This window comes from Oreochromis aureus, linkage group 13 (genome assembly GCF_013358895.1).
Source record: "Oreochromis aureus strain Israel breed Guangdong linkage group 13, ZZ_aureus, whole genome shotgun sequence".
In the NCBI taxonomy this organism is placed as follows: Eukaryota; Metazoa; Chordata; class Actinopteri; order Cichliformes; family Cichlidae; genus Oreochromis; species Oreochromis aureus.
This window is the reverse complement of record NC_052954.1, coordinates 11836551-11862866: the sequence shown is the minus strand read 5'-3', so window position 1 is coordinate 11862866 and position 26316 is coordinate 11836551. Positions and strand designations below refer to the sequence as shown.

General features: G+C 44.4%; 2 long non-coding RNA genes across 4 annotated transcripts in view; one reads left to right on the top strand and one right to left on the bottom strand.

The window, feature by feature from the left end:
- Window positions 1-26316, bottom strand: part of LOC120443329 — a 62444-nt gene that overhangs the window by 14802 nt on the left and 21326 nt on the right. The gene's annotated exons all lie outside the window — the stretch shown is intronic.
- Window positions 11456-24943, top strand: LOC120443330. Of its 2 annotated transcripts, none has more exons than XR_005615355.1 (3): window positions 11456-11579; window positions 24048-24269; window positions 24525-24943. It is a non-coding gene; the product is annotated as an uncharacterized LOC120443330 (long non-coding RNA). The 2 variants fall into 2 exon arrangements; XR_005615356.1 differs by lacking the exon at window positions 11456-11579 and adding an exon at window positions 23145-23258.

Sequence of the window (26316 nt, the reverse complement as noted above, 5' to 3'; positions counted from 1 at the left end):
AACGTCTACCGTTTCATATTACGCTATTGTTTGTTTCGTGGTGTCGCAAAATAAACTGTTTACGGCAATATTTTTTCATCGTTTTGATGGACACTGTAGTATTAATTTCCTACAGTTCTCTCTTTCTCTTATATTTAAAATAATCACACTACGGACGACAAGCGACTGTTTTTATGCGTTAACATGAGCAACAACGACGGTAAAACCATCCGGTGGCTCCACCGTCTGCTTGTGTATTTTCCACATAAACCTTTCACAATAAAGCTGAAGATCCTGTTGAGGTTTTTCAAAATAAACTGAATCACGTGAAAGAGTAGCAGAGTGTTTACGGATGAGAAGCAAAAAAGAGCCGACAGGTGCTAAAAAATAAACCTTAGAATTAGTGATGAGCGATACCACTTATTTCCTTTCCAATCCGATACCAAGTAAGATTCAAGGTAGTATTGACGATACTGATCCGATACCGATACTCTGTACAAAAACTTAATGTTTCATTGTATTTCATAATACAATATATAATTGTATTATGTAATTGTAATAATATAGCTTCATAATGATTACAGGACATCAGACTACTTGTTCTTATTGCTTAATAATGCAGAATTATAATATAGAAATAAAAACCTGAAGTTGTGCGCTATTTCAACATGTTGCCTGCCTGCAGCACTAAAGGACTCCGTGAGAGACGTCTGTCTCACCCTAGCAGCACCTGTCCCTCGATCTCCTCCTCTTCAGTTCGCCTCAACATAAGCTCCTCATATTCTGTGATACGAGGTCAGTGGTCAGTGGTGTTGCCACAAAACCTCACTATCTTGTCACATGTATCGCAAACCGCATCTTGGCTGTTTGTTGAGGTAAAATACGTCCACACATGACTCCGTTTATGCTCAGCCATTGTTGTGAGTGTGCAGGCCAAGGGGCTGCCACACATTTATACAGCCGTATTTCGCATATGACAATGAAAGAGAGGAAGTAGTTCCTTCCAATTTAGACGATCCGAATGATATAGTTTCTTTCCACGGTGTTCCTGTTAATGAAAAACTACAAATTTACCCCAAAGTACTAAAGTATCGATATTTTAATATGAGAATCGATTCTAGATAATAAATTACTGGTATCGGAAGAATCGATATTTCAATATCGATCCGCACACCACTACTTAGAATCAAACATTAGAACAGGCTTTTCCCCGCAGCACACCGTGTAATAAATACTCACAAAGAAACTGTCTGAAAATATATAGTTTCATGCATCGATCAAAACACTTGACTCCAGATACACGACCAGCTAAAAAAAAAGCCAAAAACCTTCACGCAAATCGAGTTGCCCGAGATTCACAGAATTTACAGAAAATGTAAAAAATTTCTGATATATATCGTTGTTGGGACGATAAATGTCTTATATCAAGATTACTACTGACAGATGTGCAGTCGGTTCACACCTCGCCAATCTGCTTTTTTGCAAATATAACAAAACACCTAGCTAGTTGTTAGCCTATCTTTAGGTCTATTTTTGTAATAACTTTAGGTATAGCTGTTTATATTAATACATTAGCATAAGCAGCAGGTAAAGTAGTGAACCAAACATGATCACTGGGTTTGTGCTGATAAATGTCTCCCAGAGTCTAACTATATTAATCATAAGTGCTGAGAGGAGGGTGTCGGCCCACCTCAGTTTGTACACCCACCAGCTCCACAATGACCTTGTGACTGGTGACCCTTCTGTTTCTTTTCAACCTAAGGGGACAGGCTGTGGAGACTCAGCTAATCGGCTTTGTTCCCCACTCAACTGCAGCTCTAATAAGCCTATTGATCTGGATCTGCATTGATCCGATGTAGAGGCTGGAGCCAGGTTGGGTTAGCAGGTTGTATGTGTGTATGTGTGTGTATGAATGGTGAGGTGAGATGGGTTTGTAATAGGCATTTGATAATCAATGTGCCTTTCTTTTTTGGGCAGTTGTGTGTGGGTTATTTTTAGGAAACAAAGCATTGTGTTCTGTGAAAATTAGCCTGACTTTAATCTCAGTTAGCTGCATGAAACACTCTGAAGACTTGACAGTGCCTTTATATTTGTATGAGTTACTGTAGATGTCTCTCTGTATGCAAGAAAGTAGATCCCAGTGATTAACAGCTTACAGTGTAAAGCTTTCATGTTAGTGAAGACGCTAGTGATGGTAGGTGTAAGATAGTTTACATATTCAATATGCTGCACGTATATGATGAAAGGGGCATTTTATCAGGTCAACAGAGACACCGCTGTGGAATTTACTGCCTGGCTGTGCAATAATAATGCAGCATGTGAAGTGCTGCGTTTCTCAGATGCTGCTGTTTATTCATGTTATGAAATATGTGAGTCAATTATGTGATTTAGTCGCTTCAGCATGCACCATAATGTGAGTAATTCACACCAGGCGCTGACTGAAGTTTCTTAAAAGCTACTAGACAGAAATCTGGGAGAGATTCATAGTGACAGAAGAATGAAGCCTACAGAATGTTGAGAAAAAACATATTTCTGTCTGATGCCATGAAATGCTTTGCCACAATAAGGATGACCTCTTTGGGACATTGTGTTAGACACTTACATACAGCAACATACTCTGTTAAAAATTGTAATTTCACTCGAATTTTCAGAAACAGCCAGAAAAATTATCGGTTGGTCTTTTTTTGGTAACTTAGCAGATGTTAGCATGCTAATACTCCTGACTAAGATTCTGGCACACATGGTGTAGTTATTCTTGGTAAACATCAACACGATAGCATTGTAATTATGAGGGGCTTTTTTTTTAGTATGCTGGTGTTAGCAAACTCTTAGTCTCACAGCAGTGTTAGCATAGCTGTACTGTGCTGTGTAAAAGTTACTGTATCCTCCTCTCATTCCTTTATATTCTGCTACAAAAATGGAAAATTAGTGCAGCAATTTATTGAAATGTGTGCAACCATAAATGGAAAGTATATAAGGCAAAAATTGAGTTTGTGCAGCTCTAACACCAAAGACAGTTTGGTGTGGTATTTGGTATTTGGTATGACCACCATTACTCCTCAGCCCGAAGTCTCTTAGGAAATCTTTAAGTAGTCTTCAGGAATAGTTCTCTCTCCTGGCTTCTTGAAGGACATTCAGAGCGTTTCTTTGGATGTCGGCTGCCTTTTGTTCTGTTCTGTGTCCAGATGATCCTGCACTGCTTCAATAAAGTTGAGGTCTGGACTCTGGGGAGGTTAATCCATGACTGATAGTGTTCCATTGTGTGTTTTTTCTACCCAGGTATGATTTTATTGCACTGACAGTGTGTTTGGGATCATTGTCCTGCTGAAAAATGAAGCTGTTGCCAATCATGTACTTTCCAGATAGTATTGCATTGTGGATGAAAATCTGATGGTACTTCTCTGAGTTTGTAATTCCATCGATTTTGAGAAGCTCTCCAACACCATTAGCTGGAATACTAACCCAAATGATGACAGAGTCCCCACTGTGTTTTATAAATTGGATACTCACTGTTGTACCGCTCTCCCGATTACCTCCGTACATACTGACAGTGATGTAAACTAAACATGTCACGTTTGAATTAATCACTTCATGAGACCAGTTGTTATCTTTAGTCCAATTCTTGTGTAATTTAGCATACCTCAGCCTTTTTCCCTTAAGAAGCCACCCTTCCACTGAAGCCATTTCTGATGAGGCTTCAGTGAACAGTGCTTTTTAAGACAGGCTGCTAGTCACAGCCTAAAGATCCTATTTATAATTGCTTGCTCTTTGCTAAGTTGTCTGTTGTCTGTAGACACAACACTGGTTCATCCTTTTGCGTTAGGAGCCTTTAATTTAACGATTCGTATGTCAGAGTTAGGTGGCTTTAAAAATCATTCTGGTGAAAATGATCGAGTATTAGTATTGGACTGAAAAGCAGCCAATGTTTAAAAAAAAATCTTTAAAGAACTTCAGCAAGCCTGAAGAACACTCTTGTAAAACAACAACAACAAAAAAGAAAATCATAAGAAAGTCTGGCTCTTTGGAAGCAAGATAAAAAGAAATAAGCGGTGTCTCGGGAAGAAATAAAAAAGGGGCCACATTGAATGGCTGCTTGACGCTGCGGTGAACTCATGACTAACGTTAAACATGACAAAATCTGCGGCCTATTTCCGACCTCTTACATAAACATTCTCTGTTGTGTCCTGAGACCTGACAAGTCTATTTCATAGCATCCTGCCAAAAAAGGCTGTGAGACTGGGCTGCTGTCAGGACTGTACACAAATCCTGGGAGAATCCTCCAAAACAGAATGACTCAGACCGTGATTGGTCAGGAAAATGAGTTGTCTAAAAATCATCTGCACCGAGCCACACCTTGTTTACTCATGGCTCATGCTCTTGACCGGCATTCAAAGAGAAAATGATTGCTTCCTCGCATACTGTAACCCAGCAATCATCATACGTCTGATGTTCACAGCGCTTCCTGGATAAAGGGAAAAAAGGAATAAAGTCAACTCTTTTGTAACAAACATAACCTGACAGGAGAAAAGGCTACGATAAGGGAGCGAGGGTAGTCGGAGCTGACACTGGGTTAAATACATTCGAGTTGCAGAAGTGAATTAGGGCAACAAAAGGGAGCTCAAATGGAACAGACAAGCCTCGCTTCCTCCAGGGCGATTATGAAACTAGTCTTTACAGTGAAATGATTCTCCATTCTGATGTTTTCATGAAACATTTCTATTTCTGGACTGTCCTCCTATCACCCTCTCTAACCAAGCACACAAGCATCAAAACACGCTCGGCACACTGAGCATCACTCTGAGAGTTATTGCGGACGGCAGATGCAGTCATCCAAACATGGAAAGAGTGCAACGGTGAGTCTGCTTCTCCAATTCGAGACGTGCACTTCTATCAGTGGGGGAAAAAAGGGGGGGAAAGTATAAAAACTGTACATGTATGCATGCACACCCTTTTCCTGGTGTTCACAGAAAAAACTAAAAAATGTAATCAGGGTTGAGTAACATTAACATTGCATAATTTGTCTTTGTTTCCTCTGGGACCGATGTGGAAACTGTACTGAACAAAACGTCTTCTAACATCTATGTCTCGTTCCCTCCCATCTCCCCACACAGCACAACAAGCTCTTCCCCCCAACCCCCTTTCTGCGTCTTGGCCCTGTGGCGACAAATACTTCATGTTCGCCTTCCCTTACAGAGTGTAATCACCAGTCACTGTGTGTGTGTATGCGTTGCAAATATTCTCAGATCACCCAGCCAAGTCTGCCCTGCCCCCGTCAGACAGCAAAACGCTTGCATGTGTAATTTTTGGCCCAGAGGGTTGATGAACGAAAAGAAACAGTTGGTGTGCATGTGTGTGTTGTCTACTTGTGCCAACATGTTGTTTTTTTTCCTCTCTCTCTTATTTGTAGATGTGTGCGAGCCTGGGACGCTTTGTGTTTTTGGATCGCAAATCTCTGAGTGGTCTCCGGCCACCGCCTCCGAGGAGGGTCAGAGGTCACGCCGCATATTGTCCCAATATGGAAGCCGCTCCTACAGCTCGGCAGCACAAAGGCTGGCCACACTGAGCCCTTTTGTCGGGCCTGCCAAAGACTCCAGTCGGGTCAACAACTCTGCCTTCAAACCAATTAACAAAGCATTTCTCGTTTGTGTCCCAAATACACACGTTTAAAAGTGTGTTGCTCTAAAGAAAACACGCAAAATAGCAGAATCCTTCCCTCTTTTGTCTGTGCATAATCTCTAAAATAGTATCAGAACCATCTGGCTCAGCCCCAGCTGAGGATGGAGAGGAAGCGATGCAGTTGCTAGGAAGAGGATGGGTTAGAGGTGGTGGTGGTGAGCAGTGCATAAAAGGATGGAAATGGAGGGAGAGCCACAGAGGAGGAGGAGGTATCTGCTGTAAAATCCGGTTATGCAACCCTTTTTGTGTGGCTGGCGTATTGCATCTGTTAAAAATGGAGGAGGGGGAGAGGGGGAAAAAAAAGGAAAACGGCTTTGCAATTAGCGCTCTGTGTCCTGAGGGTCCCGGTCTCCCCCAATCACATCGCTCTGTCCTACTCTCCCCGGCGTGCATGTTGCTAAGCAGATGATGTGACTCAGGAACACATGTGCTGCCATTCTTATGGTGTCAGCGTGGAGCGGGCACGCTGATCGCAGTGATCTGACGGCGCCTGCGTGCACGGTGATGTTTACTGGAACAGACCGGTCGTGGAAATTAATCCAATCTGGGTCGTTGTTTTTCCTCTGCCCAGAAGTGCTGTGAGAATGAAAGATGTGGATGAAGCCCCATGGGCCCCCTCCTTTCTTTTTCCTCATATTTTTGGCACATTTAAAGGTTTACCGAGACGTAGGGTGTGGTCTCCGATACGCGGGTGCTTCCTCTGTGGTGAGTCGGGTGTTTATGGGTCTGGCCCTGTTTCCTGACTCTCAGATAAGGACCACCCACCGAGTTAGGCTTCATCACTCCAAATCCGTCAGCAGCTAATGATCCCGTGGGAGGCTGCAAGATTCTTATGGCAGAGGAGTGATGCAATTACTCAGCATTTATCAAAATCCCCAGTAACACGACTGCTAAGTAAATCATAAACAGTAATATGTAATAGAAGAAAAGTGTTTCCCTTTCTTTGCACGATGCCTTGTTAACATACCTTTTTTTAAATGTGCTGTGGTAACCGCTTTCATAAATACAACATGGAGGCATGTGTCCCCTCAGGCTTCGTTGTTGAGAGGGGCAAAATATGTCAGGTTCAAACAACCTAGCCTCGGCGAGGCCTTTTATCTCCATTGTTGCGCTAATTGTTATAGAGTTCTTTTCAGAGATTAATCCAAGCTGAAACGAGGCGGGTGTGTAATCTGAGCCTGAAAAGATTGGATGTTGAGGTTGTTCAATTAGGTCAGACAGCACTAAAATGATGCCTCGCAGAAACACTCGAGAGGAGGAAAAGTGCTCGCTATCTGCTTGCATTGTATAAAAAGGAAATAAGATGCCGGAGCTGTATTTCATTGTTGCACACGGCCATAGTTAATGGTCTCCTTCCAGAGTGTGAATGGAAGGTATTTGTGTGAGAGTGTGATGCATTATTTAAGAGTAAACACAGTGGAGACAGGGAGGCCCAGCAGTGCTGGGGTAGTATTGATTGTGACAGGCCAGAGGAGACATGCACACCTCTCTTAAGTGTCTGGGGCTTCTCACAATGCCCCCACAAATCAACTTTTATTGCTCCGGCTTTGGAGTCTCCACAGTCAGCAGCATATCGGGCAAAGCAGCTTAGCAGAGATGGCCTGCGGCAGTCCCACCGTGGGCCTTAACGCTATCAATCGATCATTCATCACCAGTCCCTAAGAAACAAAAACAAGCAGCCAAAAGACAACCAGGGGAGGGAGGTGGCTGAACTGGACTGTGTCACGCTGCTCCTGGCTGAGTGGAAAAACCCTGTCAGGTTTTATTTGTGAACAGTCCACCGCCTGTTCTGTGCTGCAGAAATTGAAACATTTGAGGGAGGAGAGGGAGAAGAAAAGTAATGAGAAAAACTTTCTGAAAGAGGTCGAATGAAATGTGGCCCCCCGGTGCCCCCCACCCACCCGCTCTCATCCTCCCTCCTCCAGCCCTCCTGCACATTCCTCTCCCCTCAGCAGATCTGGCATGCCCCACAGGAGGCGGCGGCAGCAGCAGCACAGTAATCTTTTCAAAAGGGCGGATTTGAGCGGCCGCCAGGGCAGCCGGCCAACTATTTCTCATTTGGAGCTGGCCTGGAGATGACCCTCCTGTTGGAGCCCCACTCTCAGGAAAAACAAAAACGCCAGTACCGAGTAAGGGAGCGCCTTGGCAACGCTGGGGAGCCAGGAACAGACTAGCTAAAGGAAAACAGGGAAACCGCAGGCCTGCTCTCAGGAACATCTGCACCGCCTTCCTGTGTAAAAAGAAAAAAAATTAAACCTAATACTGTCTGCATGCGCCCAAGGGACTTAACAAAAACATGGGAGGGCTGTGTTTCATTCTTTGTTTCTTGGAACTCTGTCTGCATGTCTTTTTTTCTCTCCCCTTTTGTCCATTTCCCTCTCTAACAATTTCCCGAGCCCAATAACCCCCCCAGCTTCTCTTCCCTCTCCACAGTCCTCCTCAGAGCCCTGGAACCTTGCACTTTCAATGGAAGCCCACCCTTGGCTGGGGAGGAGTTGGTCTGGGTCCCTGTTATGCTTGCTCAATGATGGATGGACAGGAAAACTAAGAATCCAAGGCCTGCATTCCTGCTTTTACAGTGGGGTGTGCGGGTGGGGAGAATTCCTGCATGCAATCACTATGTTTGACAGCGACTGCCATGACCTCCATCCAAAGCTGCGGCCAACCCTCAGAAAAGAGTGCCCAGTAATTATTTGGGTGTTTCTTGCAAAAGTATCTTAAAAATCCAGCTTCCAGAAAAAAAGTGAAAACCAAGAATAAGAAGGACAGGACACGAGGAATTTCTGGAGGCTTAAAGGCTTTGAGTCAGACCTAAGACATCAGATTCCACATGCTGGGTTCAGATATCGTGTCTGTATGCAATGTTTACTGCCACAGTGAGCCCTTACTTGGCCACTTGGCCAATAAGACACCCCTGTGGCCAGCTTTAGGAGAGAGACGACAACAAAGAAAGCCCTTATGTTTTCCCTCTAAACCCCATCTCTCCCTCCACCCCCCTCGCGCACACATACTCACCACTAAAAAAAAAAAATGCTCCAGTAAAAACTCATCACACATCTGCCAGATCCGCTGAGGCCTGCCTCCAATTATCCGCCCACCACGCTGGAATCCCAGGAAGGCTCTGTCCGGCAGAGCGTTTGATGTTGCCACGCAACATTTGACAGAGAACAGGGCGGCTTTGAAAATCGGAGTGTAAACTTGCCTGCCAAGTTTGACGTGAAGAGAGAGGGGATGGTGATGGTAGCGGTGGGGAGGTGGGGAGGGGTGGTGCAGCATTGAGGGGGTAGACAAGGAAAATGCCACTAGATGGAAAGCAGCTGCTGACGGCTGGGAAACATTGCTTTAAAAGGGCCCAAATGTTGTGCAGGCTTACCAAACCTCAGCCAAGTGGCCAGCATTTACCCTTCTGAGGCCCTCTGCTGATGTGTACGGAGCTGAAAAGGCATTTGTGCCTACTAAAACTATTCACATTCTGGGCCTCAGACAGGCTTAAGCTGAACAGTCTTTGTGTTTAAGTGCAGAAAAATGAAGTGCAGGAAATTGGCGCAAAGGTATTGTTGACTTGCTGTTCTTCCAAATTAATGTTTATGTTATACTTTAGAGTTTTAGCAATAAGCTTCTAATAGTTCCTGTTAGAGTAAAGGTGGACCAGCGCTACTTTGTCTATCTTTAGCACTAATTATAGTTTCAGAGCACTGTGACGAATGTAAAGTGAACCCATACCTGGATGCTGGGAACCTCCCGAGGCAAATGAGGTCACTCGAGCTTCAGTTTGTTTGGAGTCTTTCCCCATTACTGTATCAACATGATGATCTGGGAAGGTGACACCTAGGAGGCGTGCCTGTCATAAGAAGCAGTGGCAGCGCTTCACATAATGGCCAGGCCACACCTCCGACACAAAGGAAAACAAGTACAGTGGAGGAACTGCATTTTTTCCCACGTTTACTGGTGCAGCCAGGTAAGGTGAGCCAAATAAGGTGCTGTGCAAATAACCGCCATTGGACGCACACAAGCTTACACCCACCTCAACCAGTTATCAAAGTTTTCCTTTTGACCATAAGTTTAGGTGTTCTTTAACAAAAAGAAAACGCACAAAAACTCCCCCACCACCACCAAATTTGCATAGAAATACCATTCATTTCCATTTCAAACTAAACCAAAGTCATATATGGGCACTCCTGTTCCCATGGCTGTTGAAAATGTGCCAGCGATCATGACAGATAATGTGTGGGATTTGAGTTTCACTGGCTTTAAGCCAATTTGTAAACTCGCCAGCTATCAAACAAGCTCAGCAAGATCTTCCTCCTTTGTTTACTATAATCACCTGGAGTCATTATATGAAACCATGGTATTCTGGCCGCGACTGACTAGCCCTGAAATAAAGCGCAAGTGAGCCGTGCGACTACGTAACGTTGCTCCCCTGTCAGTTGTAGCATGATATACCCTCATAATAAGCCCGAGTTGGCTCACATGGTGTAAGAATATCATTGATGACTTGCACATAACAGCAACTGGAAACTGAGCGATGACCCACGCCCACTGTTGTCTCCTGCAGGAGAGCAGCAGAAGTGATACACGACTCTTTATCTCTCTCCGTTTAAGCTACAGATAGTGTTTCACACTCTCTTCCGCACCAGAAAAGATCACATTGTCCTTTTTGACGTGCTGGGCCACACTATCTGCTCAAACAGGTCCAACTCACCGCCGCTCACACAGACATCGGCTTGTTTGACCGACACATAACACACGGAACATGTGACTCACATGGTGACATGCTGAATGCATTAAGACAGAGTGTAACATAAGGAAGAAGGCTAAGAAACTGAGGGCCTCTTTTTTCCAGAGGCAATAAAAGGAGTAATGTTAGCTACAGTGTTCCACAGGTACTGAAATCTTCAAATACGCGGCTGCTTGGGGGAAACTTTGAAACGTCTTTTCACATTTGCTTCCATTAAATACACAGAAATTGATTGGAAATGCTTTTATCATTAACAATAAATCACATGATTAACGGAACAGCTATGTAGGTGTGAAAAGGCCCATTTTTCACAAATGACACGGTGTGTGGGATTTGTGGCTTTTGTGGTTAGTCATTTTTAAGTGGTCCTAGTTTCACTATTACTGTAGAATGACAGTTTTCAGATGAACACTATTAGGATGAGTGTTTCCTGCATCATCCCCTCTGTCAAGTTTGTTCATGAATCTGTATTTCTGTATTCCTTTCCTGTTTTGCTATGTTCGGTGCCCCCCTGTTTCCTCCCCTGTTTCATTGTTTTGATTGTATACACCTGTGTCTACTTTGCTCCAGCTGTCTCCACTTCCCTAATCATCCCATGTGTATAAATAGTCCTGCCTCGGTCATCGTTCTTGCATTTGTGTACTTGTTTGAGGTTTTTTTTTCCTTTTGTTTTTTGATTTTGTCCTTCATGATGTGGACAGTGTTGGACAAATTATCATCTTTTGTTAATTCAGTCTGTCTGCATTGTCCTCACCCCCGCATTCAACACACTGTGACAATAAACCGCTGATTAAACTGAAGGGGGTCGGCTAAATGTCTGAAACAGTCGAGTGAAACCTGCCAAAATATGGAAAGTTTAAATAAAACGTGAATTCTACCGGAAAGAGACCCAGTGCACAATGGAGCAAGTTCCTCTCTGCAGTTTGTGAAACATGTTTCATAGTACCTGACCTGGCTGCTTCGTGAAATGTTGCCTTTCACAATCAGATTATCACGCAACAGAGCAAATTACAGCACGGCATGGGAATGGTTGGCAATTTTATTTTATTTGGGGCCATGGCTGGGAGGCCATGGTGGGACTTTGAGATGCTGCATTGGGAGCAGGAGTCAGATACAAAGTGCCAGTGACACAACAATCAGTGAGTGAGGACCAGCCGCAGGCAGACCTCGGACCTCTGGCTGACCTGTGAGTATTGACATAGTAACTACATTTATTGCTTTTTTAACCATTGCAACAGCTTTTCAGCTGTGCCAACAACATGCAGCCTTTTCATCATTAGGCTGCGGTAGGTAGGTTGCTGAAAATGGGCCCACATAAAATGAGTTAGTCAGTATGATCATTGATTACAGTCATTGTCACTTACGTGTCAAGTCAGTTTCATGATATATTAGATAAAAACACCCAGAGTGCTTGTAACACCAAATATTTATATACTAATTTTAGTTATACAAAATCAGACTCATATTTAAGAACACAAAAACCATTACTGATACATATATATAAATATACTCACTTGTCGAGTCATCTATTATAGCTAATTATATATCTGCATACATAAAAATAACAAATCACGTCAAGAGTGATGCGAACAGCTGTCTGCCTGCACGCGCTCAGTGGACACAAAATGGCGGAGGCGATTTGTGCACCCAGAGAAGGCTCTCTCTTCAGTCGAAAGTGAAAATAAATAAATAAGGAAGCAAATCGTGTTTGAATGGATTTACCCAAAGGGCATCAGCTGACTGTCTACAGCTGCTTTTGGCCCACTGGAGTGGTCTCCATGGCAACAGTCATTCCAAATCTGGCCACTGCCTGCCTCGCTCCATCACAACAACAAATCCCATTGATGCGTCTCTGGAATGCGTCGGCCCGTTTCTATGGGAGACCCGAGGCCGTTTGTGCAGCTGCTCGGCACTGAGTGAATGTACAGTTTCGGTGTTGACTTCGCCTCGCTCTGCTGAAAGTAAACTACACAGAAAATACAAAGGTGGGCCTCTGGCAGTTTAACTCGCATATTTGCAAAGCTCAGAAAAGTGCATCTTCAAAGATTCTGCTCTGCCTGCTGCCCTTCGGTCCTTAGCTTTTAAATAGGGCCCCTCAAGTTCCTTATGAAAATTCACTGAATACAGACTTCAGTTCCCCCCCACCCCCAACATGAATCACACTCTACAGGATAATGTTTGAAGATGAAAATGTGTATTTAGCCCACACATGTTGTCATATCGGCCTTTTCTCTGGGCTTAAAAGCTATTTAGCACCAATCCAGCTGCATCTCAATCATTTGACACTAAGCTTTTCACTCATTAAGATGTAATTGCTGTTGTCAAGCAACTGGCACATCATTAGTCAAAAATTAATTGCTTCTCTGTGTAAAGCAGCCTCCCAATAATAAGTCGGTGTGTAAATAAAGACTGGAGGGGGCCTTGAAGTCAGACTAGTCAGGGCGAGGTACATACTGCAGATCCAGTGAAGGATGAGTGACAAATTATGGAGCCTAATGAGAGAAAACTTCAAAGCTTCAAAGATGGTTTGTTTGACGACTGCTACACGCAGTAATTTCTGTGTGCAAGATTAATGAAACCTGCTTCAGATCTCTGGGGAAAGCACATTAAACTCCATTGCTCCCCTTTAGTGTAAGCTATGTGATTGCAGCATGAGGTTAAGGTAAATACGTGTCACCAGGATCCGCGTCGGGAGTGATGAAGTCAGCCCATCGTTTAGCAGTTTATTCATGGTGTGTGGAGCTTGGCAACGATGAGAGATAGACGGAGAGGGACTGATATGGCTGTTCTAAAAGCATCTCTGGAAACCTAACTCGTAATATTGAGTTACTCTAATCAACTACTTCATGCTATTGATCTCGTTTCCCTCTCTGGCTGTCCAAGCAGTGAATGGATGTGAAGAGAACAGTGTGGTCTTTGTGCAAAGTCCCACCCCGCCCTCCTCAGACCTCACTCCATCCACAGAGACTAGTAACCCAAGCTTCAAAGTCACGAGCTCTCCCTCCCCTCCTCCCTCTAAGCAGGTAACAAGACCAGCTGTCGCCATGGTTACAAGCCACAACCAGTCTCGAGACGAAGGGCGAAAGGACGGGAGGCGAGGTTCCAGTCACAAGGACGACTCAATCACCCCTCTCCCAGCATCGGCTCTGCTGCACACAGGCAATTTCTTTCTTTGTGCAACATTTCTGCACACACAAGATTCAATCTTCTCGTTGCCATCCGGCTAAATGACGTTCGTCGGGGTGGGGGGAAAGGCAGGAACGCCTCAGAATAGCACGATTAACAGGCTGTAGTGGAGAGCAGAGCCTCAGCAACCAGTTACTGTGAGTCAGCTGTAGAGACACACACAGGCCATCTGCTGCTAACTCACAAATGATGCTTTCAGCCAAAAAGGGAAAATATGTAAAGGGCGTCATGACATGATGAATGCGCAGCAGTTTAACAGGATATTGGCTCATCAGTGTTTTCTGCATATTTTTTTTTCCCAAAACTTGCCTCAGGAGTTTCAAATGGGCAGAACCTGAAATCCCCTTATGTAGCATAAATATGATTCATGCTGTTTCATGCAACTGTAAATATGTTTTGAATCTTATGATGTAAAGCACTTCCCAGCTGCTTCAGTAACATGTAATGTTGTCCATGACGACAAAAATAAGACAAAACAATGGCCGGTAGATGCCACAGGAAGTCCTGATCCAGATATTTACTAGCTAGACTGGAAGAAAATTGGCCATTGGATTCCAGTGTATCTCAGTGGATTTCCGGCCAATATTGCCATTACCAATTTTAATGACCACTAAATCACTTTGATTTTTACTTTCCACAATAATTAACACAAAAAACCACACACAGTGCATGTTTGAGGTGGATTTTTTTCACTCTCCCCACTCAAAAAAAGTTATTTAACACAATTCAGTGGGCTACACACTGAATTTAGAGGATAGGAAAAAAGTATAGATCCTACATTCTAGTACTGATCCATTCTAGTATCGATATTTAAATTGATCCCACCGCCTCTATCAGTAGCAAACCACAGTGATATTATCATACGGGATGTGACAGCCGATATTTCACCTTCATTTATTTTCCCAAAAGCTAGGACACCTGTCACAGGGATAATTCACACAAGGTGTAATTTAGCTTGGGATTATCATAATGTATAATCATACATCCACACCAGGCAAATAGATGAACTGTTTATAGATCTGTTTGCGCCTTTATCGTGTTTATTTACCATTAATTAAGTGTTTAAATGTAGCTCATTAATGCTAAGTGAAAGGGATTAAACTAAAGTGTTACCAGCATCTGTAGTAAACGCTCTGTCTGTCCACCCATCCATTCATCCAACCCCCAGCTCTGTTAGACTGTTGCTATGGAAACTGAGAGAGGGAGCCAGCTTTGAAATGTGATTCCGCCATAAAATTACAATGAATCCTATTCATATGGATACCTCATCAGCACCACGGCGTGTGATGACAATGCTCATATACCTGTAAGGGATATCTCCATATTCATATATACATATATATATATATATATATATATATATATATATATATACATAAATATATATATACACACTGTAATATAAGAGGTGGGAATGTGTGAATTCCAATCAGCTACAAATGCAGGTGGAGCATGTTCTACGCATCAGCAGCAACCAGTTCGGCCCCAGATGTTAACAGCATTTTGATTACAGAAAAAAAAAAATCACAGAACAAAAACAGATGAAGCATTATGAAATATTAATCAACTTTAAAAAGCTGCCCGTCTGATTATAATTTATTCAATCACACAATTAGCACTGGTTAATTAGCATTGGTAACATTCTTGCATCAATCCTAATAACAACAATGCCGCCAAGTCTCTTTGAAATGCAAAACCTCTGGAAATGCTTTGTCCCGAACATGAAAGACATTTAGACAGCGAAATAATAAATTCCCCACAATGCTTGTCTCATCAGCATTATCATTATTCTTGTGAATAAGGATCTCTTGCAGACGTCTGTGAGGGATGAATCACTTCCATTCCCAACCCACGTTTCCTCATGCATAAATTCTCATTTGTTTCTGTATTAGGGTCATTCTGCAGTAATTGTTTGTTTTACTTCTGATGATTGAATAACAACCTCGCGGCAGTGCCATGCTGTGTTTACCACATGTTGCTATGGTTCATGTGCTCCTTTAATTGGATTTTGTTGTTTCCTGGGAAACAAGGTAACCCACTGTATTGCTCAGCAACCTAACCAATTTACCTCGCGTGTGTTTGAGATGCACGCTGACGGGTTCGAGTTCGGCGTTCGTCTTAGTTGAGCCTAAATATAACTAAATGAGGCACCGGAGTGCAAAACTCAGAGGGGAAATGGAGCCCGCTATTTTACGGCGATGCTGAGGTGCGAACGCGAGGCCACATCCGTGCATTTAAATTCAGCCGGGCTGCTGGTGAACTCACGCAGGAGCATGGAGAGAGCGCTTGTGCGCGGGGGAGAGAGGAGAGTGCTGTGTTCATGTGAACTGATGGGTGAATCATTACGAAGATAGCACACAAGCTGTTGGCTTTTAACTGGCGATGGTCAGGGCAGAGAGAGAAAGCACTGTGACAAGTGGCTTGTAATTACCACGGCTCGCTGCCCGACTCGGCCCCCAGGAGCTGGGCCCCTCTCATGCAGTCTTTCCCCATAAACAAGTGAAACAACAAAAAAAAGCAACAACAACACTAAAACATCCTTGAGTTTGTCACTTGGGCTGCGAGCGGTCCTCTATCAGGAGCTTCCAGACTCTCGCTCCACTCGATGCCTGAGTGACTAATCGCTTAGTGGACAGGGAACCAGCTAAGCCCAGGGGCACGGAGGAAAACTACTGCTTTTTTTCCATGTGTGTGTGGAGGGGAAAACTGCAGGAAAGTGTGGAGCATGAGTGACACAGAGGCTCTCGGAGACAAAGGAGTGGTGGGAGAATAGTGGAGGATGAGTAGGATATGAAAGGAGGGACTGCCAGCAGCATATCAACACCCTTCAGTTTGCACAAAGTGATATCTGCCCATCTAGGTGCTCAAGTCCTCCATGTTTCTTCTCCCCTAACAGTATCCAGGTGCCTCAGTTTTAGAGTGGTAAATTCTTTTAAGGAAAAAAGAGTATGTGCATTCAATAAATCATGCAGGATGAATGCTATGCAGTATTGATGCAGCTGCCTGCAAACGCCACAATTATATAAGCTTGCCTGCATGTATGAATCTGTCTGCAGTGCTTTGTTTACAGCTCTATGTGCACGTGTGGATGTCTCACAGCTCTGCACAGCTGGTGTTTTGAGAGATGAAGAGGAGTCTGCCCCCTCCTTTATCTGATATAGGAGATGATTGGAATATTAATGGAGTACGCAGAGCAAAGCACAAGCAATGCCCAGGCTGATTTATTCAGCAATCAGGAGAATGAATGCAAAATAAGACAAACAGTGTCTGGTGTCAGTGACGTTCAAACTAGGAGGTTTGGAAAACATTAGAAATACAGGACAAAATGAGAAATCCTACCCATGTTTTTTTAGAGTGCTACCTTTTTTTTTTCTTTGGCCTCAACACAAAAAACCGAAAAGTAAATAATGAAACACTGAGGTAAGAAACTGTTTCTCTTCAAAGGCCTCGTTTCATCACCCATTCGTTTATCATTCGCCACCTCTATCATCTCACGGCGCCTCACGCTCGCTGTACCAGAGCCTCGAGCCCGCCGGCATCAATCAATCCACCCTCCCACACTCCGCTCATCCCTGTGAACCCACCCTGCACGGAAACTCGGGGACGGGAGCGCTGCTGTCATAACGGGCAAGATTAAAATGAAGGGGGGGGGGATGAAAGAATAAAACCTTCAAAAGAAGCGATGCGGACGAGCCGGACAAATGACGCTCCCGACACGAATGGCAGCTGCACTGACTGTATTTCATTTGTTACCCCGAAACAGCACGGCGTGATGCTGCTGATGACTAAACACACAGCATATTGTTAAAATGTCACCTGCTATTTTTACCCCTGGGTTCACCATGACAGCGATCTCCTCAGCCCCCAGATGCATCGTCGCAATCAGGTGGCCACAAATAACAAGAGCCAAGAAAAACAAACCCCAGAATGTATTCGGGTCAATTTCTCCGGGGATTTTTTTGGGGGCGAAAATATTTTTCATGCCATGTCAGCCAGTTCCATATTCACAGTCCAGACTTTATCAAGTTAGCATTTGAAGTGTACTTGTCCAATTTCATAGCACCAATCTATGCAGCAATCAGCTCATATTACTTGACAAGTTCAGCTTCGCATTTGACACCAATTAGTGAGCTCTTGTCAGGGGTATTTTTAGCAGTGACAGACAGTGACCGCTTTGGAACATTAACAGCTGTGAAATGATCCTGAATGGCAGCATTTAACCATAACACAGCATTAAGCTGCAGACAGACTGCAGAGCGTTGCTCTTTGAGAGCAAGTGTGTGTATGCAAGTGGTGCAGAGGGAGCCGGCTTCGGAGATGGTAGCCACTGCTCTTTGCTGGAGCCAGGCCAATGTCATTTCACAGCGCTAAGCCTTGTAAGATAAGATGGGGGACATCAGACCCTGACCAGCTCAAATGAATGGGATGTCACTTCTGCTTAGGAGCACGAGCCTTGTCCTCTACACCGGTGAATGCATGTGTGTGTAGACTCTAAACAGAGAGGACACATCCAATCCCAAGGAAAGGGTTCCACTGTCCCTACCCCGCGTGGTCAGGTGTAATAAGATTTCCCCACCGTGCTGGGAGAAAGAGCCAGGACATCTGCTCAATGATAGTTGATTTTTAATCTGGCCTGGGTAATTGCCCCGAAACGACGGTACTGCCTGAGTCCTGCAGGATTTTCACTGTAGCCTCAGGCAGGTTTGAACAGGTGGGTTTGCTCCTTTGCCTTCAGAAGCTGGGCACTTCTAATTTTAATTTTCCTCAAACAGATATATGCACATAAAAACAGGTACAACGTGAATCTGGAAGAGGTCTAATTAGTCATGGCGGTGGTGCCAGCGCAATCTCAGACTGGCCGCAGATCATCTAAAGGTTACCCTCCTCAGATGAGGTTGAAAGGTTGTTTATTTCAGACTGTGGGCTGGGGGTGTTGCTGTGGCAACCCTTTTCATGGGTCTGGCACCAGCGAGCACCAGGGCGGAGCTTGGCGTCGGCCTGGGAGGCAGCAGGCACACAGGTGCCCCGGTCCGAGCAGCTGCCTCCCCTGTCAGATAAAGAGCGGCTTGTTGTTTTCTCCCTTTTCCCCCCAACGTACACATCAATCTCCCTCGCCCTTTTCACTTCTCCGTCTCTTCTCTCTTCTCTTCCCCTTTTTTCTTCTTGGCCTTTGATCAGGGATTGGATTTGCTGGTAGAATGACAGAGGCAGGAAGTGCTCGGAGGCACAGGAGGGGCTGCGGGGGGGCCCCAGAGTCGGGGCCAGTGCTGTCCACAGTGCTCTCTGTTTCCCGAGGCCTGCGTCATTCCTGGCTTGGCCTGGCCTGGCCCTGTAGTCACAGAGCCTGGCTTTCAGCCTTGACTCTCATCACAGTCTATCTGTCAGAGTGGCCCAGTCACAACAGCTCAGGCCCACGGATCACAAAGAAAGGGGGGTAGGGGGGGTGGATACTAAGGATAAAGCCAAAAGCACAAGAGCATCATGTATAAATCCACAAATAACAAAGGTAGCTCCTCTGTGTCCCCAGGCTGGATTATGGCCTCTGACCCACCCATTCTGTACAGCGTTTGGCTTTTCAAATACTCGGGTAACTTACAATTTAGCAGCTGCCACCTCAAAAGCAACAATAAAAAGGAGATTCCAAAAAAAAGTCACAACACCAGCAATTAAAATCTATGACTATAGCTTAGGGGAAAAAATTATCTTGAAATTAGTTCAACTGGAGCCCAGTGCCCTCGGTCCCATTATCATTTCAGCTGAACTGTAAACAAGAATCTAAAAGTGGGCACATGATCATCACATGTTGCTGTTTTAAGCTATCTAAAGTGTACTGTATGTACAAGCAACAGTGAAAAGGAAAAATATAGTTACAGCATAACTCAAAGTGTGCAGTAGAGTGCTGTAAAACAGCAGGAGACACTCAAGCTTTTGGTTTATCAGTGAAAAACTTCACCCGTTATGTATTTTAGCAAGAATAATAAACTTTCTTATTTAGAGTTAGCATACCTAGCTTAGCATATAGACTGTAAACAACGAGCAACTGCTAGGCTGTAGATCTCCGTAAAGTAAAAGTAAAAATAAAATGCCTACCAGCAGTTTTAAAGTTAATGACTCAACGTGTTAGAATTCATTTGGTTAAACAAAAAATGAACTCTGATGTACACCAAGTAGAAAAAAGTCTTTTTCCACACACACATGACATCTACAGGAACCTTCATTACGTCACTCTAAATTGCCCCCCACCCCTTTGCAGCTGTAACAGTGTGTGTGGATGTTTTTTTCGCTCATTCATCCAGAAGTGCATTTGCAAGCTCAGACACTGTCATTAGACGCTTGCAATCCCTGCTCTAGTTCATCCCAGAGGTGTTTGATGGGGTTGAGGTCAGGGCTCTGTGCGGACCACTCAAATTCTTCTACACCAAACTCATCCAACCACGTCTTTATGGACATGCTTTCTCTTCCAGAACAGTCATGCTGGAACAGAAAAGGGCCTTCCCAAAACTGTTCCCACAAAGTTGGAAACATAAAATTGTCCAGAATGTCTCGGTGAGTTGAAGCAATAAGATTTCTCTTCACAGGCCAAAGCCGAGAAAAACAATAATTAAGAAGGTGCGGTCAAATACTTTTGTCTATATAGTGTATTTGTCAGTAGAGCTGGGCTGGTGGCTTTTCTCTTTTGTAGTTATTGGTTATAAGTTATGATAACTGCCCTCTGACTGCATGATATCATTATGATGTACCAAGTAACCAATGCACAAGTGACTTAAACTTGCATTTTTTTTAAATGGCCAGCAGGAAGGACGACTCCCCTGTTTGTGAGACGGCATTCGGTCATATGAGAAAACGACCCTCTGCTCCCGTGTCGCTGACCTCGGTAAACACTTTCCTGATGCATTCATGGGCTCAATTGTGAGGCTAAAGTCTCATTTTAAGTAAAAAAAAACAAACCCCAAGTAATAGATACAGGTATGCTTTATGGGGGCAAGCTTGCAGCACTCTTTGTTTAGGGTTGTTGTTTTTTAGTTAGGTCCAAACCTCAATCACACCCAGTTTCAAATATAGAGCAACAAAAGGAAGAGGGTTAACTAACATGTGAAACTTCCTGAACGCCTTCTATGGTCCTCAGTCTTATTCATGCAATACAGTTTTAAGCAACATAATGTAACATAATGTGTGGTTTTGTTCTTTTTTAGGGGGTTATGCGTAAGTGCGTGTGAAAGGCTAGCACTGTGCTTCTTCTTGACCTTGTGTACATTACAGTACATGTGCTGGAGCACTTGCTGACAGCAGGGCGGCAGACCTGCACAAACACTGCCGTCCACGAGAGATCTGCCCTCCCTCCACTGTTTACTGTCCGGCTTATCCCGTTTATTTTTTTCAGTTGCAAAACACTACTCTGTGAGCGATCTGTTTAACATGGCCCGCAGCCAGGAAAAAAAGGAAGAAAAAAAAAGTGTTCCCAGTGATTTCAAGAAACCTGCCATAGCGGTCATGGAGGCCATGATGATGACATGTCAGCGCAAGGCTAACACAGCACAGACCCTACAGTCACAACTCAGCACAAACCGTAGCCTTGACAGTTTGCACAAGCTGTACCCGCGTGTGCTTTCATTGATTCAAGTCAATAAGAGATAAGTGGCAGAGCAGAGCTGCTGGATTAGGATGAAACACTTGAATAAATGAGTGACCCGCAGGATTGTAATGTATGACTGCATAGCTGCACTTTGTCTAATTCCAAATTTATTTGAGCCTCACAGATTTTGGCAGGAACAGAGTCTTTTTCTTTTTTTCCTTGCCTTCCTCTGAGAGAGGGTAAAGTTCAGTTGATCTCCCTTCAAATCGCTCCAAATATCTTTTGGAGCCACTTCAAAATAAGCACGAAGCATTCCTGCTCCAACATTGTAAAAATCCAAGGCAGCTGTTTTTTGCTTTTAAGGCTTATCTTCCCCATGTAAAGACATCTCAGGGCTCCTAGCAAGCACAATAGCCAGCGGTGGCCAAGTTGAGATAAAAAAAAAAACAGAGAGAAAAAGCCCTGTTTTAAGCACACGAAATTACTTCTCTGTCCCCCCGAAAAATTCTCTCAGACAGAGCGAGGAGTGAACACTTTAGTTTATACAAATGTAACACTATAACTGTGCAGTAATTTCTTTGGCAGCCGCCCGAGCTGGCGTGTTTTTGAGAGTCATCTAGCTGCTGAGGGATTACAAGCTGTTCAAAGGCTCCGAAGGTATGTGGGTTTGGACGGCTGATGTTTTTCCACAGCAGTAAATGGTATTGCAGTTAATTCTGTATTTTGGCACCGATCTGCAGCTGGGAAACAACCTCTCAGTGCCAGAAGCTGTTTATTATTGCAGAGAGCTTTTACCCAAAATGGCCATTCAGCTACTGTGGTGTCCGTGTTGTTCTGACCTGGTTGCATAGTAACCAAGCAAGAACGTGGCAGACTGGAAGATAAACATGAGCATGAGCGCAAGCTCACATATGCGCCCACATATGCACGCACTGTTGTTTGCACAGTGTACAAACACAGCAGGCCCTATGTATTTAAGAGAGTGTGAAAGTTCACAATCGAAATAAGGGAGGGAGAGTCTGGCTTTATCTTCAGCAAGACTCTGATGCAGCACTTTTCCCTGAGTAGTCACACATGCATGAATATCCCAAGCTGCACATTAAGTAGTTATCATACTCAACTATGGTGAAATCCCCCCCACCCCACCCCTCGTTTCCATATTGTATTTGGAGCAGCTGAGATTTGTCTGTATTTTTAGCTGAATCCTTTATGCAGGCTATTTTTCCCCCCTCCCCCCGGTGCTAGAACGGAACAAATGTATATCCGGATATAGTTACAAGCCATCATCAAAGCAGGAAAACGACACGGAGAGAAAAATAGCAGGAATTGCACGCGGCAAGCGGAGCAGGCATGGGTTAACAGCGGACTCTGAGCTTTCATTTCCTCTTCTGTTCCATCTGAACAAACAAGGCGGGTGACCTGACAGAGCGCGCAGGGGTGGGGCAGGGTGGGGTGGAGGGGGGGTGTGTGGGCGGAGGGTGGGGTGGGGTGAGGGGGAGCGGGGAGCGGGGGGGTGCACCGTGACTGGAATATAACCAAAGAGAGAGGAGAAGAAGAAGGGGAGGGAGAGGACAAGCGCACCACGTGACGGTGAAAAGCCTGCAGGCTGCTGTGCTGGGAAAGGCAGAGACATCCCCCCATATTGACGCTGCCGTTTCACCACAACAACAGTTCTGGGAAATGGCCGCCGTCTGTACTGTAGCTGCTATTTACATGGGACTGATTCAGCCCGGCTTATCGCTTTCATCACCAGCTACAGCGGCTGGTTGGTCTGACCTTTCCCTCCTCCCACTGATTCCCTCCTCCCGCTTTTTTTTCTTAATGCCCTCTGTAAAGGTTTATGTTGCATGAATGAAAAATAGAAAAACAGAAAAAAAACAATGAAAATAAGAAAAACAAGACAGCAAGTTGGAGTCAGGGATGGTCAGAGATTAGATTGGGGTAGGGGAGGAGGAAGAGGATGGGGGGGTGGTGGGGGTGCTCAGTCTGAAACAGAAGCACTGGAGACATGAGTCATGGCAAGCAGTCTCCCAGGGGGCTTGTTGGTGCAGTCTATAAATGGAAATAGCAGAAAAACAGCGGCTTCCCTCGCCCACCCAGGACCAGGTTATGCCTTATTAGAATTTGATGGCTTATGACAGCAGCTGCTTAGTTTAGCCGCAGCTTGAACTTCACTTCTTTTTTCTTTTTTTAAACCTAGAAAAATGTATGTAAATAAACATATACGCATTAAGCTGCTTACTGTCAGAAACATCATCCTGGGAGGCGAGAAATTTTACAGAATTCAGCTCTGAAAAGCTTGTTGTTGTTTTTCCCTTTGCCACATTAAGTGCAACCTATATCTGTTAAAATAAGTTGATGAGTGACGTGAACTACTTAACTTGGCTCCTTGGTTTCCCCTTGGCTTACCAGGCTGCGGAGCTGGCCTACATCAAACATCGCAGGATATCTGGGACAACCTCTAAAAAAAATTTAAAAATTAAAAGAGGCTGTCTCGTAAAAGTGACCGATGGGGAAGGACAGCCTTGGCAAATGCTTCTAAATAAAAACCAAAATCATATGACGTGATGACTATAGTGCTATATTTACATCCAGTTTTCAGCTACTTTACTTAAACTTCACTTCTGCTTTAATGCAAACATAACAAATAAGCTAATGAATGCAATATATTAACAACTGAATCAATTCCAACACTATGACTTGTGTCTGTTGGGCCCTTGTAGCTATATTTTCCTACCCTTTAGATTTATCTTATGACCTTTGGAGACTACCAGTATAAATAACTTACAGGTGTATATATATAGTAAAAGTAGCTTCAGGTTGGACAATAATATGTCTAGGATAAGTAATCTTACTCAACATACATCTTGCTGATTTATCTCTGTACCTTCCCAGATGCAAGACTACTGATGAAAATTAAAAAATGAGGTATATACGCTCTGCCTTTGTCTTTCCTGGCCACACTACCTGCCAGCATGATGCCATCAGAGGCGGCGTCTCGTCATCTCATCGCTCCGTGGCTGCTGGGCTGCCGCCAGTAGCGCCGCACCACCTGCTCCCACCCCTCCCTCTCCTTCCTTCCTACCTCTGGGTGCAATCTGCCCACCTGCTTCCATGGTAAGCAGACACACCCTGCCCTACAGTTCCTCCCTCCTAGCCTGCGGCTAAAGGGGAGCTAGTCTGCACAGGAGCGCAGATGCAAACAGAGCTCCAGCATGCCTGGCCACCATACCAGAGGAGGGAGGGATCACCGTAGCTGTGGGCCTTTTGTTTAGCTTTTAAAAAAGAAAAACTCCCTGCCAGGTCGTGTTTGCTCTTGTTTTGTTTTTTTCTTTTTTCACCTGTCGTCACACTGCTCTCTTTCATCTGCAGGGTTCATCCTCGAGATCATCCCCTCGAGGCAGTGAAGACATTATCTCAGTGGAGTAAAAAGCTAGAGGTAAAGTGACAGAGCTAGTTTTAAGTGCCTCTCTGAAAACACCACAGAAGCCCTTTGGCTGTTTCTGTCTCTGTCTCTTTTTTTTTTTTGTATTTAAGCACAGCAAAGTTTTCAGATTGGATTAAAATGAACAGAAGGGGTTTGCAGGTGAGGAGTCGTGGCTCCCTGCTGAAGGCTAGCCCCGTGTTTGTTGTTGGCGTTGTTGTTATAGTCATAATATTGTGCGTTTATCTGGAGATGATGCTGACGTTCCCGTGGTGACTGATACTAGACAGCTCTGCTGTTTCATCAGATGCCGGTGTAATCTTTTGGGCAGAAAATGAATAAATGTCTGGAACAATTTGCCAATTCAGTGTGTGGTTGTGTGCTTTTTTTTTTAAATCCCATTTTATTTCAGAGCATTTATAAGTGAAAGCATCTTCTCTCATGCATATATTCACATTTGCAATGGTGCTCTATGATGGGCCTTAAAGCTAACATATTACAGGATGTTATTATTAACAGCAAATGGTAATTTAATCTGAGAAACAACAAAACAGCTCCCTTGATTTCCATAAAAGCTTAAACAACAACGATTTCCAATACATGGCCTCATTCTCAATAGAAAGCTTCCACTTCACGGCCTATTTTGTCCTGTCAGACTGCAAACACCCTTGATGCAAAAAAGATCTGTAGTTTGTTTAGTATATGATGCAACCCAACAGCAACCCCGTAATAATACAGCAGAGCAGCAGTAATAATGTGTTTTTAGTTTCAGTTTATAGGCTTTATTTGTTTTTCCTCCAGCTAGATGAGAGCAATGCTGCTTCAGCATGGTGTAAACAGCCCACAGGGGCTCATTCTTAAACATAGTCCTCCTCCATAAACTGATTCCACCGCAGGGCTTTGGCTCTCCGTCCCAGCAGCCCTCTGGCCCACATGACAACAGGCGGCCTGTTTTTCCCTGCAACATAGCAACACTGCCCTGAGCTAACGTTGACCCTTGACAGTCAAAACATATTATTGGGCCAGGTGACTGTCGCATTTCACTAAGCAACAGAAAATACTCAAGGGGGGGCGGGGTTCTGTAGGTAAGTGTTCACACCGGCTGTTGAACTTCAAAGGTGAGATTTGAATACACAAGGTGAGCAGACGCCACATATTTGCTTTGTTAAACAGCAATTTTCCAAAAAGGAATTGTAAACAAAATAGCTCAGAGTGTGAGCTCAGGGTCGTGGGAAGAGCTGGAGAAGCCAGAATCGAGTCTGGAAGTTCAAAGCTGCGGAGGCAGCCTAGGCCTTTACTGTAAGTCTGATTCATCTTTGCAAGGTTAAAGACTCGGGAAGACAAATGCACGGCCCCTCACGGCCGAGCCTTATCCAGCCAATCTCTACCCGCAGGAAGACAGAGTTGTTCTTTTCCATTATCACCACAGGGGCTTGAGTCATTGCAGAAGACTCGTCGCCCGCTGCGGCGCTGCAGCACCAGCATAAGTCTCAAAGAGACAGAAAGAAAGCAGGAGAGGTAATTCACCAGCGCGTCCTTACGCCCCCTTCAACAGTCTGTTGTTTGTCCTCAAAGACGATGTGTGTGTGTTTATATGCCCTCATACATATCAATTACTTACAACTTGGACAGTGTCATTCTCAAGGTGCCTGAAAATTAGGTTTCAATGTCAGCTGGGAGGCGCGTTCCCGACAAAAATAAGGGAGCTTTCACCTCCAGGCTGTTGAGCCTCCCTGCCGG